At 40.9% G+C, this 16983-nt stretch overlaps 1 protein-coding gene across 18 annotated transcripts in view; it reads left to right on the top strand.

Moving 5' to 3' along the window:
- LOC105468858 (synaptotagmin like 2) overlaps window positions 1–16983 on the top strand; it is a 163001-nt gene that overhangs the window by 65655 nt on the left and 80363 nt on the right. For 2 of the 18 annotated variants that reach the window (XM_071075384.1, XM_071075381.1), the window contains exon 5: window positions 3059–3158. The exons of 15 other annotated variants lie outside the window; for them this stretch is intronic. The gene's annotated coding sequence lies outside the window, so the exon portion shown is untranslated. Of the gene's footprint in view, window positions 1–1455; window positions 1551–3058; window positions 3159–16983 lie in introns of those variants that run through there. One more of the 18 variants, XM_071075382.1, reaches the window with a different exon arrangement.

Genomic DNA, 16983 nt, shown 5'->3' with positions numbered 1-16983 from the left:
AATTTCCTGTGACTCTTACTGGGTACATCCCCAAATTTAGTACATAGTAATAATCTGTTCTATACAATTCATCAGTTATATACTTTGTGTAGGTTCAGTTTTCTCAGCTAGATCATCAGCACATCAAGGTTATTAATCCCTTTCTCTTGCAACTTTTATAATCCTATTGCAGCTGGTAGAATTCCCAGGAAATGAGATTGGGAGTTATGGGCCTTTCTCAGTTACAAGATGTTGAGAAAGCAAGCAGCTCTTTGCTGCATGTATTCCCTTCCTTATGGCTCCAGATTTAGACATATGACTCCACATGAGTTATTCCAAACATCTCGCTAACCACATGACTCCATCTGGGCCATTGACTTATGTTAGAAGAGAGGGAGTCAAGTGGGCAGTCATAAGAGTCTTCAAGTACGTATTTGAAGAGCTATTGCAGGCACATTGGAAAACAGCTGTTTGCTGTGTTCACAATGGATAGTACAAAAGGGAACAGATGGCAGTTAGATGGTAAAAGCTTAGATGATAAGGAACTGGTTAACCTTTAGAACAGGAAAGATGTTTAGAGTTCATCATCCCAATGCTCATTATATGGATGAGATACTGAGGCAGAGGCTGGTTGAATGTTAAGTCCAAGCTCACAAAGCTAGTGAGTCACATAGCCAGGTATTGAATTGGTGTCTTTGAACTTGCTGTTTGATATTTTTCTGTAACTCTCTACTCCCAATCCTTAATCACTGCAAAGATTGTGGCTAGATGCTAAGGTGCTTTACCCAGCAAAGCTGAGTGAGGGCTCTTTCTTTGTGGAATTTTGTGTTTTTTTTTTTAAGTTAAAAGTCTAAATCGTTGTCTTTCTGGGAGGTACAAGTAAAGTAAGATATTTTTCTAGAGGTCACTGTGAGCCAGAATATTTACTAAGAGTTTTTTTTTTTTTTTTTTTTTCCCTCTTGAGACAGACTTTCACTGTGGCGCCCAGGCTAGAGTGCAGTGGCGTGATCTCGGCTCATTGTAACCTCTGTCTCCAGGGTTCAAGCAATTTTCCTGCCTCTGCCTCCCAAGTAGCTGGGATTACAGGTGTGCGCCACCAATCCTGGCTAATTTTTTTGTATTTTTAGTAGAAACGAGGTTTCACCGTGTTGGTCAGGCTGGTCTTAAACTCCTTACCCCAGGTGAGGAGTTTTGGGAGGTCTCAGCCTCCCAAAATGTTGGGATTACAGGCATGAGCCACCGCACCCAGCCTACTGAGAGTTCTTTTTTAGTGGAAGATACACATTTGTTCACATGAACATTTCTTATGCTGCACTTCATCTCTTCACATTAAAAGTGGTTTCCAGGTCCTATGTTTATCTCTTCTGCTGTGGAATTGTGATCTGGGAGGAGCTGCCAGCAGCATAGGGCACATTGCAGTTATCCTGAACAGAAAAGCAAGAATCTTCAAGTTTGTTCTTTATTTCTAACATGTAGAATCCCTGGAATCATGGGAAGCTACTGGGAGCCTATCTTTGAAATACTGGTGAACCTGGAGTGGGAGAGAAAGCACAGTGCCTGGCACATTGTAGGTACTTAATAAATAATTGTTGAACAAATAAATTGTATTTCTCCCCACTTCTCTTATAATTATGGAGCTGGGGAACCTAAAGACAAATCCAGTCTAACTTTTATAGTTATGCTTTATATTATTCAGTAAAGCAAGCGAAGTCTAGAAATGTTAAGTGACTGTTAAAATTCATACAGCTAGTCAGGGGTTGTGCTTGGGCTAGGCTTAGGTCATTCTGTCTCTTGATATTATATTAGGTTGAACCAAATGAAATTGTCATTTCTTTAGGTCAAAACAGTTGTATACAGGTTGAGCATCTCTAATCTGAAATCCAAAATGCTCCAAAACCAAAACATTTTGAGCCCTGATATGACTCTACAAGTGGAAAATTCCACACCTGGCATCTTCACTTTATGATGATTCAGTGTACACAAACTTTGTTCCATGTACAAAATTATTTAAAAATTATATAAAATTACCTTCAGGCCATGTGTATAAGATGTATATGAAACGAATGAATCTGTGTTTGGTCTTGGGTCTCATCCCCAAAATATCTCATATATATGCAAATATTCCAAAATCTGAAAAAATCCAAAAATCCCAAACACCTCTGATCCCTAGCATTTTGGATAAAGGATACTCAACCTGTATTGGCAATTTAATAGTGGTTCAACCTAATCTGTTTTGAAGGATCTATACTGTATACATTCTTATTTCAATAATAGAAATCATAACTTTGGCCTTCTCTCTAAACCAAGCAAGCATATAATATTCCAGCTTAATGTACAGATCCACATTTGTTTGGAATCAGTTGGTCCTAGGTTTACATCCGTTGTTCTTTCTAAGCTGAAGTTTCCTCATCAATAAAATAGGAATAATAATATGTGCATCACTCATAAGATTGTTTAAAAGATTAAATGAGATGATTCTTTGAAGGGCTTAGTATAGTGCCTAGCACATAGGGCTTAGTATAGTACCTGGCAAATAGTAAGTACTTAATAAGTATATGCTATTGTTAATTGTATCAAAAAGGTAGAGAATACAACTGATAAGGGTTTAAAAATGTATAATTCGGCCAGAGGTGGTGGCTGACACATGTAATCCCAACACTTTGGGAGGCCAAGGCGAGAGGCTTGCTTGAACCCAGGAGTTCAAAACCAGCCTGGGCAACATAGTGAGACTCTGTCTTTACTCTCTCTCTCTATCTATCTATCTATCTATCTATCTATCTATCTATCTATCAGCCAGGTGTGCTGGTGTATGCCTGTAGTCCCAGCTATTCAGGAGGCTGAGATGGGAGAATCACTTGAGCCCAGGAGGTCGAGGCTGCAGTGAGCTAGGATTGTGTCTGGGCAACAGAGTGAGACCCTATCGCAAAATGATAAATAAATATATAAATAAATAAAATGTATTATTTTTCTGGAAAGCACATTCGTCTTTTTGAGATTTGCAAGATATGCCAAACCTTTGTTTTCTAACAGGGACATATCTTTATATTATCTCTATTTCGTATTCTTCTGCTTGTTATAGGGAACATGTGTGGAATGATATTCTATTTTTGAGACCTTTGCTTTGACACATGTGCTGTGTGCCACACAAGATTATTACAATAGAAGTAAAGCAACCAAATGTGAGTATGCAGAATGAGACCATGAGCTCTATAAAGGGAGGGGACCGTCTGTGTGTCGGTCATGGATAATTCCTTCTCATTTTCAATGAGAGGCCAGGCACATAGTTAGGGTTCAAAATGTAGTTGACTGACAAATTGACTGGGTTAGCATAGTCTTTAAAAGCTGGACCTTGGAACCATATCCCCTGTTTGTCCCTCCCTGCTTCATGGGTAAGCAAATATCTCCATTGCCTGGGCTCAAGAGACACCCATGTGTAAAGTATTTCTTGGAGAACTACTCGTGACCCAGTGACACATCAAGAGCAAATATATTTTCAGACAGCTGCACACTTGGAGGAAAAGTTACCACCCTTGGGTAAGAACAGACTAGGGCATTCCCAGCCCTGAGGAGGAAGTAGTAGATATTTCCTGAGAACAAGTAGCTTTCACAGCAGAGGAAATAAACAGAGGCCTCTTCTCCTTCCTTTCCATACCTCTAGCCCACCTTTCTTAGAGGTCAGTAGACTTTTCAGGTGTCTTCCTCTACTATCTAGGCTGCCTGTGGGTATGAATATACTAAATACCATAAAAATACACAAAAAAGGAAAAGAAAAAGAAAAAACAAAAAAAAGAAAGAAACCATCGGGGAGACCAAGTCCAAGACAAGTTGCTTTCCGCAGTGAGGTAGCAGGAGAGGACTTGCGGTACAGTCCTAACAGCTACCCACAAATGCCCTTGTCATCTTCCACTTGAACTTGTCTTTTCCCATTTACTTCATCCTCTATCTACATTTACTTTGTCCACACTACTTTGCCATTGGAAATGTAAGCAAAGTTTGATCTTTAGAGGAAGATGCTACATAAATACAACACTGGTTATTTATTTATAAAAAAACTGTAAACTTACTAAGAAATGGCTGCCATTTTGAGCTATGAGGTGAGCACTAGTTCCTTTAAATATCTATGGAAGGGTGAAAACATTTATTGAGCATTTAGTGAGGTTGACGTTGAGCAAGGCCTTTTATGAATACCATGTCTCCTTCACATAGCAGCCTTGCAGAAATAAGTATTATCCCCCATTTTACCAATGAGAAATCTCAGGTTCAGAGAAATTAGCCGGCACAAGAACACACAAGAAATAATTAGTGCAGATCTCTAAACAAAGCTCTGTATGTACTTGCTACTACAGCAGGCTCAGATGGAGATGGTCTTTAACCTCTCCACAGGCCTGTGAGACAGGTGGGCACAGCTATTACTGACCTTTTGAAGTTGAGAAAATTGGAGCAAAAACATTGTGAATTTTCAGCTTATCTGGTTCTACTATGATGAGAAAGTTCATCTATCCATTGATTTGCTTATCCATTTATTAAAAGCACTTTTATTCAGGCTCTTTCCTGGGTTGAGCATTATGCTAGGCACTGAGAGGGTATCAAACAGGTATAAAACATGGGCTGTCATGGGTCTTATGACCTTTTATCCCAAATATGGAGGTAAGAGTCCTGAAATATTTGTTTTTAATGTAAGAGCAAAATTTAGATTATGTGAAAAACAACTGGTGCATTGGGAGTTTAAAGGAAGTTGGAGATGCCTCTATACTCCCCATAGAGAGCTCTGTGGAGGTGGTTAAATTTTATGTGTTGCTGCCCCCTCTCTCAACCTGCCATGCACACACATGTACACACTCTCAAATTGGTAGTGCTGATGGTAGCAGAGGAGAGGTCACTTCAGAATGTTTTTAAATTAATCTTTTTGTTTTGAGATAAATGTAGATTCACATGAGGCTGTAAGAAAAAGTGCAGAGATCCGTGTACCCTTTACCCAGTTTCCCCTATGGTAACATTTTATACAACTGTAGTATAATATCACAACTCAGATATTGGCATGGATTTTTCCAGTTTTACATGTACTAATGTGTGTGTGTATGTGCACATGGGCCTGTGTGTATTCAGTTGTATACAATTTCATTACATATATACAATTTTATCACATGTATCCACCATCACTGGCCAGATACCGAGCAGTTACATCACCACAGATTCTTTCCATTTGTTCTTTGATAATCACACCCATCTCCCTTCTGCCTCCACAGCCCCCATCCCTAACCCCTATCAACCACTAATCTGTTCTTCATTTCTATAATTTTGCCATTTCGAGAGTGTCATATAAACAGAACCATGCAGTAGTGGCCTTTTGGGATTGGCCTTTTTACATTCAGCACAATTGCCTTGAGATTCATTCAAGTTGTGTCTATCAAGAGTTTTTCCTTGTTATTGCTTAATAGTATCTCATGGTATGGATGTACCAGATTTTGTTTAACCATTCACCTGTTGAAGAGCACTGGGGTTATATCTAATTTTTGGCTATTACAAATAAAGCTGCAGTGAACAGGACTTTTTTAAACATAGTATTATGTAACGTAATCAGGTCTAACCTTAGGCAGAGCGTGAAGTGGAAGTCACTGTTATTCCTTCCTTGGGAATATTTTATTCTTTAGTTTAGCACGCATTCAACAGGTATTTTTTGAGCTAGACATTGTGCTACTTACATTCTACTGAGAAATAGATGAGTGAAAATCTGTTGGCTCTCAGGCTTCATACATCTTAATATGTAGCTTCTTTGGAGAAAAACAGTCAGTCCAGGCCATGAGCCTCATTTAAGCTCCTGTGGACTCTGATTGACCTCGAGAGTTAAAACTTGGGGGGTATACCCTCTTTAATTCTCGTGAACCAATTCATGTTTTCTGTAAGATTTCATGATGATTCAAATTCTCATTAAAAATCTTAAAAATTAGTGCTTTGAATTATTTTAGAAACAGAAATGGAAGAAGTTTCTGCAACAATTGTTTTAAGATCTGTTTTTCTTTTTATAAAACTGTTAGACAAAGATTTTTACTTTTAGGAATGTAGTAGACACTTTCTGAATAATAGGTAAGGGAAAAGGCAAAATTCCACTTTTCCTTCTGTTTTCTATACCTGAAGGAGGTTCATTTCCGGCTGTCCTGGGACCAGCTGTGCTGCTTGCTTGAGCTTATCCTGAAACTCTGTCCTATCCACGTTGGTATTTAGTTAATGTCTTTTCATTTTAGTTTTGTTTAGAATTACAAAAACCTTTATCCTCAGGTGAAAGACTGAATTCCACAGAAGGGACCTCATTGGTGTTTTGCCTTCCAGCTCTTAACTAGGCACTCAAGTCCTTTTCACTCTGTGACCATACATGGTTGTGGTTTCCATGTGGAATGGGTGTGGTGTTTCTCTTGGCTCAAATTGCCCTTTTCTCACCTCCCACTTCCCCCTCTCTACCTTGAAGCCTCTTCTGATTGGTTTAATGAGAAATAATACCCAAATAAGAAGATACCACATTAAATACATGGAAGTGTTGATGTGTTGCTGCAGGCAGCCACAGGCTGTGGTGTGAGTAACTAGTGATTCCAAGGATGATAGAAATCAGTTTATAAATCTCAATGATAGGAACATTTTTTTTAACCCCTTACAAGCTCTGTGGAATTGTGGAAATAAATTGAAGACCAAGATTCAAGATGATGTATTTTTTGTATAATTCTTTGCGTGTGTGTGAATGTTAAAGGCTGGCAATTTCCTATGCTTCTAATGTGCATAAATTTAATAAAACGAACATGTAATAAAGTTAAGCCCCATGATGATATCATTTATTTCCCTTGTATCTCAGCCTAAATAGTAGTGGCATTTGAAAGCCATTATTTTAGAGAATAATATAATTATGGACCCTGAATTTGAAGTAAAGCATTTCAGCCTTACTGTTCTCCTTGATCTCCTTCTTCTTATTTTTCTTCTTCTCTTCTATCTAAGATGGAAGGAAAAAAAACCAGTAAGGCAGAGAATATCATATCTTTAGATGGGTTTTTTTTTCTTCACATCTCTGTTATTTTACTTATTCATTTTTGCAAGACATTAATGAGGTTTACCATACTCTTTTTTTTTTCTTTTCCCTATTTTGGTGGCTTTGGTTTCCTAATGGGAGAATATAGCAGAAGGAATTTGAGGCATTAGTGGTTCATAGCCCAGAAAGCTCTATTTTCAAACCATTGCATTGCACCATTTCTATCATTAAATATTGCAAAGCATAGTCTCAAGTTAACTGAATTAACTAAATGTCTTTCCTGGGGAAATGCTGCTTTTCTCCTCTGTCCGGGTCTTGACAAAGGTGAGGGTTCTGCCCGGTTTAAGAAAGATGAATTTCCAGTTACCTTGTGGAGGTGGATTTTAGCACCCTGTACTGGGTCATACTAGGAAGCCTGCCATGGGCACATGGCACGTGGTTGTTGTGGCCAAATAATGCCCGTCAGATAGCTAAAGGCCTCCTCTCCCTGGGCTGCCTGGGGAAGTCCAGTCTAAGGAAATCTGTGGCCAGAATCTGAGCTGGAGATCAGAAAATGAGCCAGGCCAGAGAGTGTGCAGGGATCAGAGAGAAAGGAGCAAGAAGAGCCAAGGACTTAAAAATGTAGAACCCAAGCCACCTGGAGAATGACTCTGTGCTTTGCAACACTTCTGTCCAAGAAGGCACTTCTGTCCAAGAAGGAAGCCTAGAGCATGGACACTGGAGTTGGACAATCTGGCTGGAGTTGCGCTGCCATTACTAGCAGTTAACTGAGTAACAAGCAGTTACTTGCCCTCTCTAAACCTGTTTTCTTATCTGTAGAATGCTTACTTCATGTTGTTGTGAGGAATTAATGAGTTAATATATGTAAGGTACTTAAAACAGTGCCTAGAATATTCTCACTGCTATGTAAGACTTTGATAGTCTTATTGTTATTATTAACTAATATTAATTATTTTTGCCTAGTTTGCTATATACCATCAAGAACAAGGGTGTTAGGATATATGAAGAACCAGAGTTCTATATATAAAAATCAAAGTGTTTGATATGGTTTGGCTATGTCCCCATCCAAATATCATCTTGAATTGGAGTTCCCGTAATCTCCACCTGTTGTGGGAGGGACTTGGTGGATGGTAATTGAATCATGGGGGTGGTTACCTCTATGCTGCTGTTCTAGTGATTGTGAGTGAGTTCTCACGAGATCTGATGACTTTATAAGGGGCTTTTCTCCCTTTTGCTTGGCACTTCTCCTTGCTGCCACCATGTAAAGAAGGACGTGTTTGCTTCCCCTTCTGTCATGATTGTAAGTTTCCTGAGGCCTCCCCAGCCACATGGAACTGTGAGTCCATTAAGCCTCTTTCCTTTATAAACTACCCAGTCTCAGGAATGTTTTTATTAGCAGCGTAAGAATGGACTAATACAATGATTTGGTACTGGGAGTGGGGTGCTGCTGTAAACATATCCAAAAATATGGAAGCGGCTTTGGAACTGTGTAACAGAAAGAGGTTGGAACAGTTTGGAGGGCTCAGCAGAAGACAGGAAAATGTGAGAAAGTTTGGAACTTCCTAGAGACTTGTTGAATGGTTTTGACCAAAATGCTGATAGTGATATGGAGAATAAAGTCCAGATTGAGGTGGTCTCCGATGGAGATGAAGAACTTGTTGGAAACTGGAGCAAAGATGACTCTCGTTATGCTTTGGCAAAGAGACTGGTGGCATTTTACCCCTGTCTTAGACATTCGAACTAGAGGGAGATAACTTGAAAGAGATGATTAGGATATCTGTAAGAAGAAATTTCTAAGGAGCAAAGTGTTCAAGATGTGACTTGGATGCTGTCAAAAGCATTCCGTTTTATGTATTCACAAAGATATGGTTTGGAATTGGAGCTTACATTTAAAAAAGAAGCAGAGCAAAAAAGTTTGGAGAATTTGCAGCCTGATTATGTGATAGAAAAGAAAAACCTATTTTCTGGAGAGAAATTCAAGCTGGCTGCAGAAATTTGCATAAGTAATGAGGAGCCAAATGTTAATCAGCAAGACAATGGGGAAAACGTCTCCAGGGCATGTCAGAGTCCTTCACAGCAGCCCCCCCACCATCACAGGTCTGGAGGCCTAGGAGGGAAAAATGGTTTCCAGGGCCCCTCTGCTGTGTGCAGCCTCTGGGACTTATTGGTGCCCTGTGTCCCAGCCACTCCAACCATGGCTTAAAGAGTCCAAGGTACAGCTCCCCAAGCCTTGGCAGCTTCCACATAGTTTTGATCCTGCCAGTGCAAAGAAGTCAAGAATTGAGGTTTGGGAACCTCCCCTTAGATTTCAGAGGATGTATGGAAATGCCAGAAGTTTTCTGCAGGGGTGGGACCCTTATGGAGAGCCTCTGCTAGGGCAGTGCAGAAGGGAAATATGGTGTTGGAGACCCCACACCCAGTCCCCCCTGGGGCACTGCCTAGTGGAGCTGTGAGAAGAGGGCTACTATCCTCCAGACACCAGAATGGTAGATCCACCAATAGCTTGCAATGTGTGCCTGGAAAAGCTGCAGACACTCAATGCCAGCCTGTGAAAGCAGTTGGAAGGGGGCTGTATCCTGCAAAGCCACAGGGGTGGAGTTGCCCAAGGCCATGGGAGCCAACCTCTTGCATCAGCATGACCTAGATATGAGACATGGAGATCTCAAAGGAGATAATTTTGGAACTTTAAGATCTGACTGCCCTACTGGATTTTGGACTTGCATGGGACCTGTTGCCCTTCATTTTGGCCAACTTCTCCCACTTAGAATGGGTGTATTTACCCAATGCCTGTACCCACATTGTGTCCAGGAAGTAATTACCTTGCTTTTGATTTTGCAGGCTCATAAGTGGAAGGGACTTGGCTTGTCTCAGATGAGACTTTGAACTGTCAGCTTTTGAGTTAATGCTGAAATGAGTTAAGAATTTGTGGGACTGTTGGGAGGGCATGACTGGTTTTGAAATGTGAGGACATGAGATTTGGGAGAGTCCAGGGCAGAATGATATGGTTTGACTGTGTCCCCACCCTAATCTCATCTTGAATAGTAGTTCTCATAATCACCATGTGCTGTGGGAGGGACTTGGAGGTAATTGAATCATGGGGGTGGTTACCCCCATGCCGCTGTTCTAGTGACAGTCAGTTCTCACAAGATCTGATGGTTTTGTAAGGGGCTTTTCCCCCTTTTGCTTAGCACTTCTCCTTGCTGCTACCATGTGAAGAAGGACATGTTTGCTTCCCCTTCTGCCATGATTGTAAGTTTCCTGAGGCCTCCCCAGTCATGCTGAACTTTGAGTCAATTAAACCTCTTTCCTTTATAAATCACCTGGTCTCAGGTATGTCTTCATTAGCAGCATTGGAATGGACTACTGCAGTGTTTTTCCTATTCTCTACTCACCACAGCACAGAACACTTCTGTACCCCAGATGTGCAAGGATTTTCCCCGCACATACCAAGTAAGCAATCAGTTCTGCAGCAAACGCCAGCTGGGTATCCTCTAATTCAATTCAATTCTGACATTGCCTACCTGAAGATAGCATCAGATCTCACAGGCTGAGGACCCAGTCCCACCAGACTGCCCCTAATTCAGATGCCAATCGCAAGTAATAGGTTGTCACCTATATTTCTGATTGATTGACTGGCTGTAAATTGGGTTTCTCACTGCTCCATTTTTTGGGTTTGACTAATTCACTAGAATGTTACAGAACTCAGAGAAAAACTTTACTTATATTTACCAGTTTATTATAAAGGATATTACAAAGGATATGGATAGAAAAATGCATAGGGCAAAGTATGGGAGAAGGGGGTATGGAGCTTCCGTGTGTTCAGCTAACAAGAAGCTCTTCAAACCCAATCCCTTTGGGATTTTATGGCAGCTTCATTACATAAGCATGACTGATTAAACCAATGGCCATTGGTCATTAGCTTAATCACCAATGTGATTAATCACTTCGTGTGTTGGCAGGGTCCTCTCTGCCAGAGATTGGGGCTTTGGACTGAAAAGTTTAATCATGCTTTGGTCTTTACTGTGACCAGCCCCCATTCTGAAGCTACCTAGTGGCTGCCAGCCACCAGTTATCACCTTAGCATACAAAAGACACTCTTATCACTCCAGAGATTCCAAGGGTTTTAGGAGCTATGTACCAGGAAAAGAGAACAAAGATATTTCACAGTATCACAGAGAGACATTTAATTTGGTGGAAAATTATCCTACTCTTTAGATGAGCATAAGCACTATTGAAAGAATGACTGTTGTTTGCCTGACTACAGACTTTGGGATGGTTTTACTCTGGGCTTTGAAATGAAATGAGAGGTATAGGGCCATAGTTCATTGTAGACAAATTCTGCTGTGGCCGGAAATGTCTTGTTTCATCAGTGTGAGTCACAGCATTTTATTGCCAGAAGGAGTCTATGTGAGAGATCATCCTTTTTAGTTCCCTCACTTTGCAGATGAGGAGATAGAAGCTTCAGAAGTTTAAGTGACTTGCCCAGCATCACATAACAAGAGAGAGACTGAGCTAGGAGCAAAGTTGACCTTGCCTAATCCCTGGACAGTGTTCTTTCTCTAATACACACCAGTTTTCTACAATCATGGCCCCTCTCTGCAGTGAGATGTACCTAACAAGTCTTCTGACACAGTATGTCCTTAGGAAGTATTTATTGATTGATCTTTGTTGATTAAAAATGTATAAAATGACTATTTTTCTTCTTCTGAAATTGAAGGTATGGATAAGATTGTTTTACCTAAATATTTTCAGTTTGCCATGTTAGTGTGACCTTTTTTAAGTCCTACTTCTGCTAGGGAAAAAAAAAAACACTTTATGAGTTTTATCTATTCCATATGTTTATAGTTTTTGAAATGAACATTTGAAATTCCATTATGTCAGTTTACACATAGTAACTTATATCTATAATATATCCATATATACACATATCTGTAAACAACATAGTAATTAAGAGCGCATATGGAGGTGAAATTATTCTGCTTCTCTGAATCCAGTTCCTCTTTTGTGAAATAGGAATGATAATGACACTTTCTTTACAGTGTTGGACTGAGGATTTGGGGAGATAGCCCGTGTAAGTGTTCCAGCCTCGTGGCTCTTCATAGAAATAATAGCAATAGCAATAACTTCGCATGTAATCCTGCTGTCCCCCTCCCAATAAACAACCACATCTGAACCAAAATAGCCTTGTTAGAACATTCTTCTATGGAGGAAGGATGCCTGATTTTACTACCTGGGGACGAGGATCCTGGTTTCATAATCACTTAGCAACCACCGAGCCTAACTTTCTATGTAATAATAGGGTAGGAAGTTTTCAGGATTTCATAAATTGGTTGCAAATGACTGAGAACTAAATGTATAGTAGTGTTTATGTATATAGATGTATATGTTATATAATATAGTATAGTACACTACAGAATATATAGATTCTATATTTTGTTTTTATTTTTTTCATGTATTTGTTTCTTGAGATAAGGTCTGGCTCTATCACTCAGGCTGGAGTGCAGTGGGGCAATCTCCACTCACCGCAACCTCTGCCTCCCAGTCTCAAGCCATTCTCCCACCTCAGCCTCCCAAGTAGCTGGGACTACTTGGCATGCACCATTACACCTGGCTAATTTTTGTATTTTCTGTAGAGATAGGGTTTTGCCACGTGGCCCAGGCTGGTCTCAAACTTGTGAGCTCAAGTGATCCCCCCGACTCAGCCTCCCAAAGTGTTGGGATTACAGGTGTGAGCCTCTGCATGCCCAGCCTTATTTTAAATAGATAGTGCGTGCATGTGTCTATGCTGTTCCTCTTCACTAAGCTTAGACATTATTAGGCACTTGCTCAAGGATAAGTCTTCAAGACTTCAGTGTTGCATGTCTATAGGCCTTGCTGCCTTTTGTTGAGTTGCTCAAGATGCCGGAATGGCTGAAAAGATGCTAGAACTGGTTCTGCTGTCTAACTTGGGAGCTCTGCTTCTCTTTGATCACTGCATTCACTCTGCAGTTAGTACTGGGTACTGATGTAATGGAAGAGAAGGTTTAAATTCTCTTTGGTAGAAAGTCATTTTCAGCTTGAAGTCCAAACTCCAAAACCACTCCTGGTTAACACTATCAAATAGTCCTGGCCTCTACCCCATCCCCACTGCTTGCTAATTGCTTTGTGGGCTGAGGGGATGGGGTAAGGGTGAGGGAGGATTGTTTAATCTTATCATAACCTATATTGTGTGAATTATACCTGCAAATTTCATCTCAGAACCCTTAGTGAAATTGTTTTAAGTGTTACTTAATGAAAATAAATTGGAATCTGCAGGGTGACTAAAGTCTCACTAGTAAGAAGTAAGACTGGCTGGGCGTGGTCCTGTAATCCCAGCACTTCGGGAGGCTGAGCTGGGCAGATCACCTGAGGTCAGGTGTTTGAGACCAGCCTGGCCAATGTGGTGAAACCCCATCTTCACTAAAAATACAAAAACTAGCCGGCATGGTGGTGGACACCTGTAGTCCCAGCTACTCGGGAGCCTGAGGCAGGAGAATCACTTGAGTCAGGAGTCGGAGGTTGCAGTGAGCCGAGATTATGCCACTGCGCTCCAGCGTGGGCAATAAGAGCAAAACTCAGTCTCAAAAAAAAAAAACAACAACAAAAAAAGAAGACCTGTAATCCTGCTAAGTGAAACCTTAGGATTCCTTTGATTTAAGTTTTACTCTTCTTGTGTCTGAAGCCTCCTCTGTGAAGGACCTCTACCTGATTCCAGAGTCCCAATTCCTGTGTTTTGGTAATTTTTTTCTTTTTCTTTTTTGACAGAGGGAGGGGGAGTGTGCTTAAATCCCATTCTCTTAGTGTACAGAGCCTGGGCCTGTTTTATAATCCCTTCTATAATTTTGATGCTCTATGTTCACCTTGAAATCTTTCCCAGCCATTCCCCTCCTCTCTCTTCGTGCCTCAGAAACAGGTTCAGGATGCTCATTAATTACATTGTTGTGTGTTGGTGGCAATGAATGCAGTCTGGGAAGGTAGGCTTGCTGTACAGTCATGTGATTAGTCACACCTGCAGAGAGGAATATCTTGACTAAAAGGCCCATTAGCTCAGATACTTTTGGTAATGGTCAAGAGTGCCAAGATTAGTTGTTTTCACCTTCACTCATGGTACAGATCACATGTCCTTAACCTCTTCCTGATACTTACTGTTACTGCCAAGGGAAAAATAGGGCTTGGGGCCACCCATTTCTGCTACCGAGAAAAATATGCAGAGCATACACATGCTAATTACTGAGGTGACTAAAGAGTGTCCACTTCTTCAATGAAAGACAAGGCTCTTTTGTGTATGTATGAAAATAGATGTCCTTTTGTTTTTTGGTACTCCACCCTCTCCAAAGCTGTACTATGCTGTCTTCTGCATTGAATTCAGTGAGTTGGCATGGGACTTGTCTAAATCTTTCCACCTGTGCAAAGCTCAGGTTAAGTCTTACCTCACCCTGGTTTTTGCCCTGATCTCTTCACTACCCCTGTAACCACACAGCTGACACGTAAATACACCCCATTGTCTTAGTCCATTTTGTGTTGCTGTAAAGAAATACCTGAGGCTGGGTAATTTATTTTTTAAAAAAGGTTTGTGGTGATTCCTCAAGGATCTAGAACCAGAAATACCATTCGACCCAGCAGTCCCATTACTGGGCATATACCCAAAGGATTGTAAATCATTCCTTGATAAAGACACATGCACACGCATGTTTATTGCAGCACTATTACAATAGCAAAGACTTGGAACCAGCCCAGATGTCCACCAATGATAGACTGGATTAAGAAAATGTGGCATATATACAGCATGGAATACTGTGCAGCCACAAAAGAAGGATGAGTTCATGTCCTTTGCAGGGACATGGATGAAGCTGGAAACCATCATTCTCAGCAAACTATCACAAGGACAGAAAACCAAACTCTATATGTTCTCACTCATAAGTGGGAGTTGAACAATGAGAACACATGGACACAGGGAGGGGAACATCACACACCAGGGCCTGTTGCGAGGTCGGGGCTAGGGGAGGGATAACATTAGGAGAAATACCTAATGTAGATGATGGGTTGATGGGTGCAGCAAACCACCATAGCACATGTATACCTATGTAATAAAACTGCATGCTCTGCACATGTAATCCAGAACTTAAAGTGTAATAATAACAATAATAAAAGGTTTATTTGGCTCATGATTCTGATGGCTGTGAAGTTCAAGATTGGGCATCTATATCTGGTGAGGGCCTTCAGCTGCTTCCACTCCTAGAGGAAGGCAGAAGGGGAGCCAGCTGTGCAGAGATCACTTGGAGAGAGAGGAAGCAAAAGGTGAGAGAAGTGGCTGGCTCTTTTTAAAACAACAAGCTCTCAAGGGAACTAATGGAGTGAGGACTCACTCATCTTCTGAAGGAGAGTATTAATCTATTTGTGAGGGATTTACCCCCGTCACCCAAACACCTGCCATTGGGCGCTCCCTCCATCATTGGGATTAAATTTCAATATGAGATTTGGAGGGATAAATATGCACCATAGCACCTATTGTTTTTAGTTCTTCTCTTCCTTTACAAATGTGTTCCCAGCTGTCACTTAACACCTGTGTGACCTTGGATATGCCGCTTAACCTTGCTGAACATCAGTTTTCATATCAATAAAAGGGTGGGCTGGACATGGTGGTTTATACCTGTAATCCCAGCACTTTGGGAGGCTGAGGTGGGTGGATCACTTGAGGTCAGGAGTTCAAGATCAGCCTGGTCAACATGGTGAAACCCATCCCTACTAAAAATACAAAAATTTGCCAGGTGTGGTGGCACATGCCTGTAATTCCAGCTACTCCAGACACTGGGGTGGGAGAATCACTCAAACCCAGGAGGCGGAGGCTGGAATGTGCCGAGATTGCACCACTGTACTCTAGCCTGGATGACAGAGTGGGACTCCATCTCTAAATAAATAAATAAATGGGGGATTATGATGATACTTATTCCTACCTGCTTTAGCTACCTTCTAAGAAGAGTTGTGAAGAGTGCATGTGCTGCAGTACAGTGTAAACCCCCAACATTGTACAAATGGGAGCTGGTATTATTGCTGTGGGCCAATATCTTCTTCACAACAGGAACCAGGTCTTAGGACTTAATAGTTGTACCCATTGTGCCTAGCTTAATCCCAAGCAGGATACTGTCATTAAGGAAGGAGGGAGGGAGGGACAGAAAGAAGAAAAGAAAGATTTTTGTTAGGTTTTATACCCTATTTTCCTAATTATCATTCTCTCCTTCACTGTAGCGATGTCTTACGAAAAGTGTTTAGTTTCTAAAAAGGCTTTGCACTGGGCAGCAGGGTGACATTTTTCTCCAATAGTCTGCCTATTCATCTCTTTCTCCCTAAGCTAGCTTGGTGATGGTGTTGGCATTCATTTTGTCATTTGATTTTATGTCCATAAGAAAAAAAAAAAAAAGGAAGGCAGCTGACAGATCAGAGTCCAAATGCCTCATTTTACAGGTGGAGTCACCCAGAGAGATGAGTGAAACAAAGAGTTTTGGTTTTTAGTAACAGAGTGAAGACCAGAACCCAGATCTTCAACTGCACCTCTCGGCAGGGCACAGGCTGACCCTAACTTATGAAGTACCAGTGATCATTTGTGCCTGCCTTTGGAGGGGTTTAAGATTTGATTAATACTATAAAGCTCTTGCCCAGATCAATGCAAGGATTTTGTTGTTCATGAGGGTATAGGAGAAATAGATTTGCTGATACTATAACATCATACTTTCTGCCTGCTCTCCATACTTTATTTATATAAGCTTCTAAATTGGTATCATGTAAAGAGTAAAAATTCCTTTGTAACCGATCTCATTTCACATCAAGTTTAACAACATTCTATCTTGCAAAGCTCGGTATTTGGGGTGCGTCGGGGTTTGAGGGAAACCTCAGCTCCTGTTTGCATCTTTGGGTTCCTTTGCAGGGCACTATGTACCTGCACCTTTCTTCCCCCTTTTCTGCTTCTCTTCCTGTTA

Source organism: Macaca nemestrina, chromosome 12 (genome assembly GCF_043159975.1).
Source record: "Macaca nemestrina isolate mMacNem1 chromosome 12, mMacNem.hap1, whole genome shotgun sequence".
Lineage (NCBI taxonomy): Eukaryota > Metazoa > Chordata > Mammalia > Primates > Cercopithecidae > Macaca > Macaca nemestrina.
The sequence above is the reverse complement of the archived record's forward strand: the minus strand, read 5'-3'. Positions and strand labels throughout refer to the sequence as shown.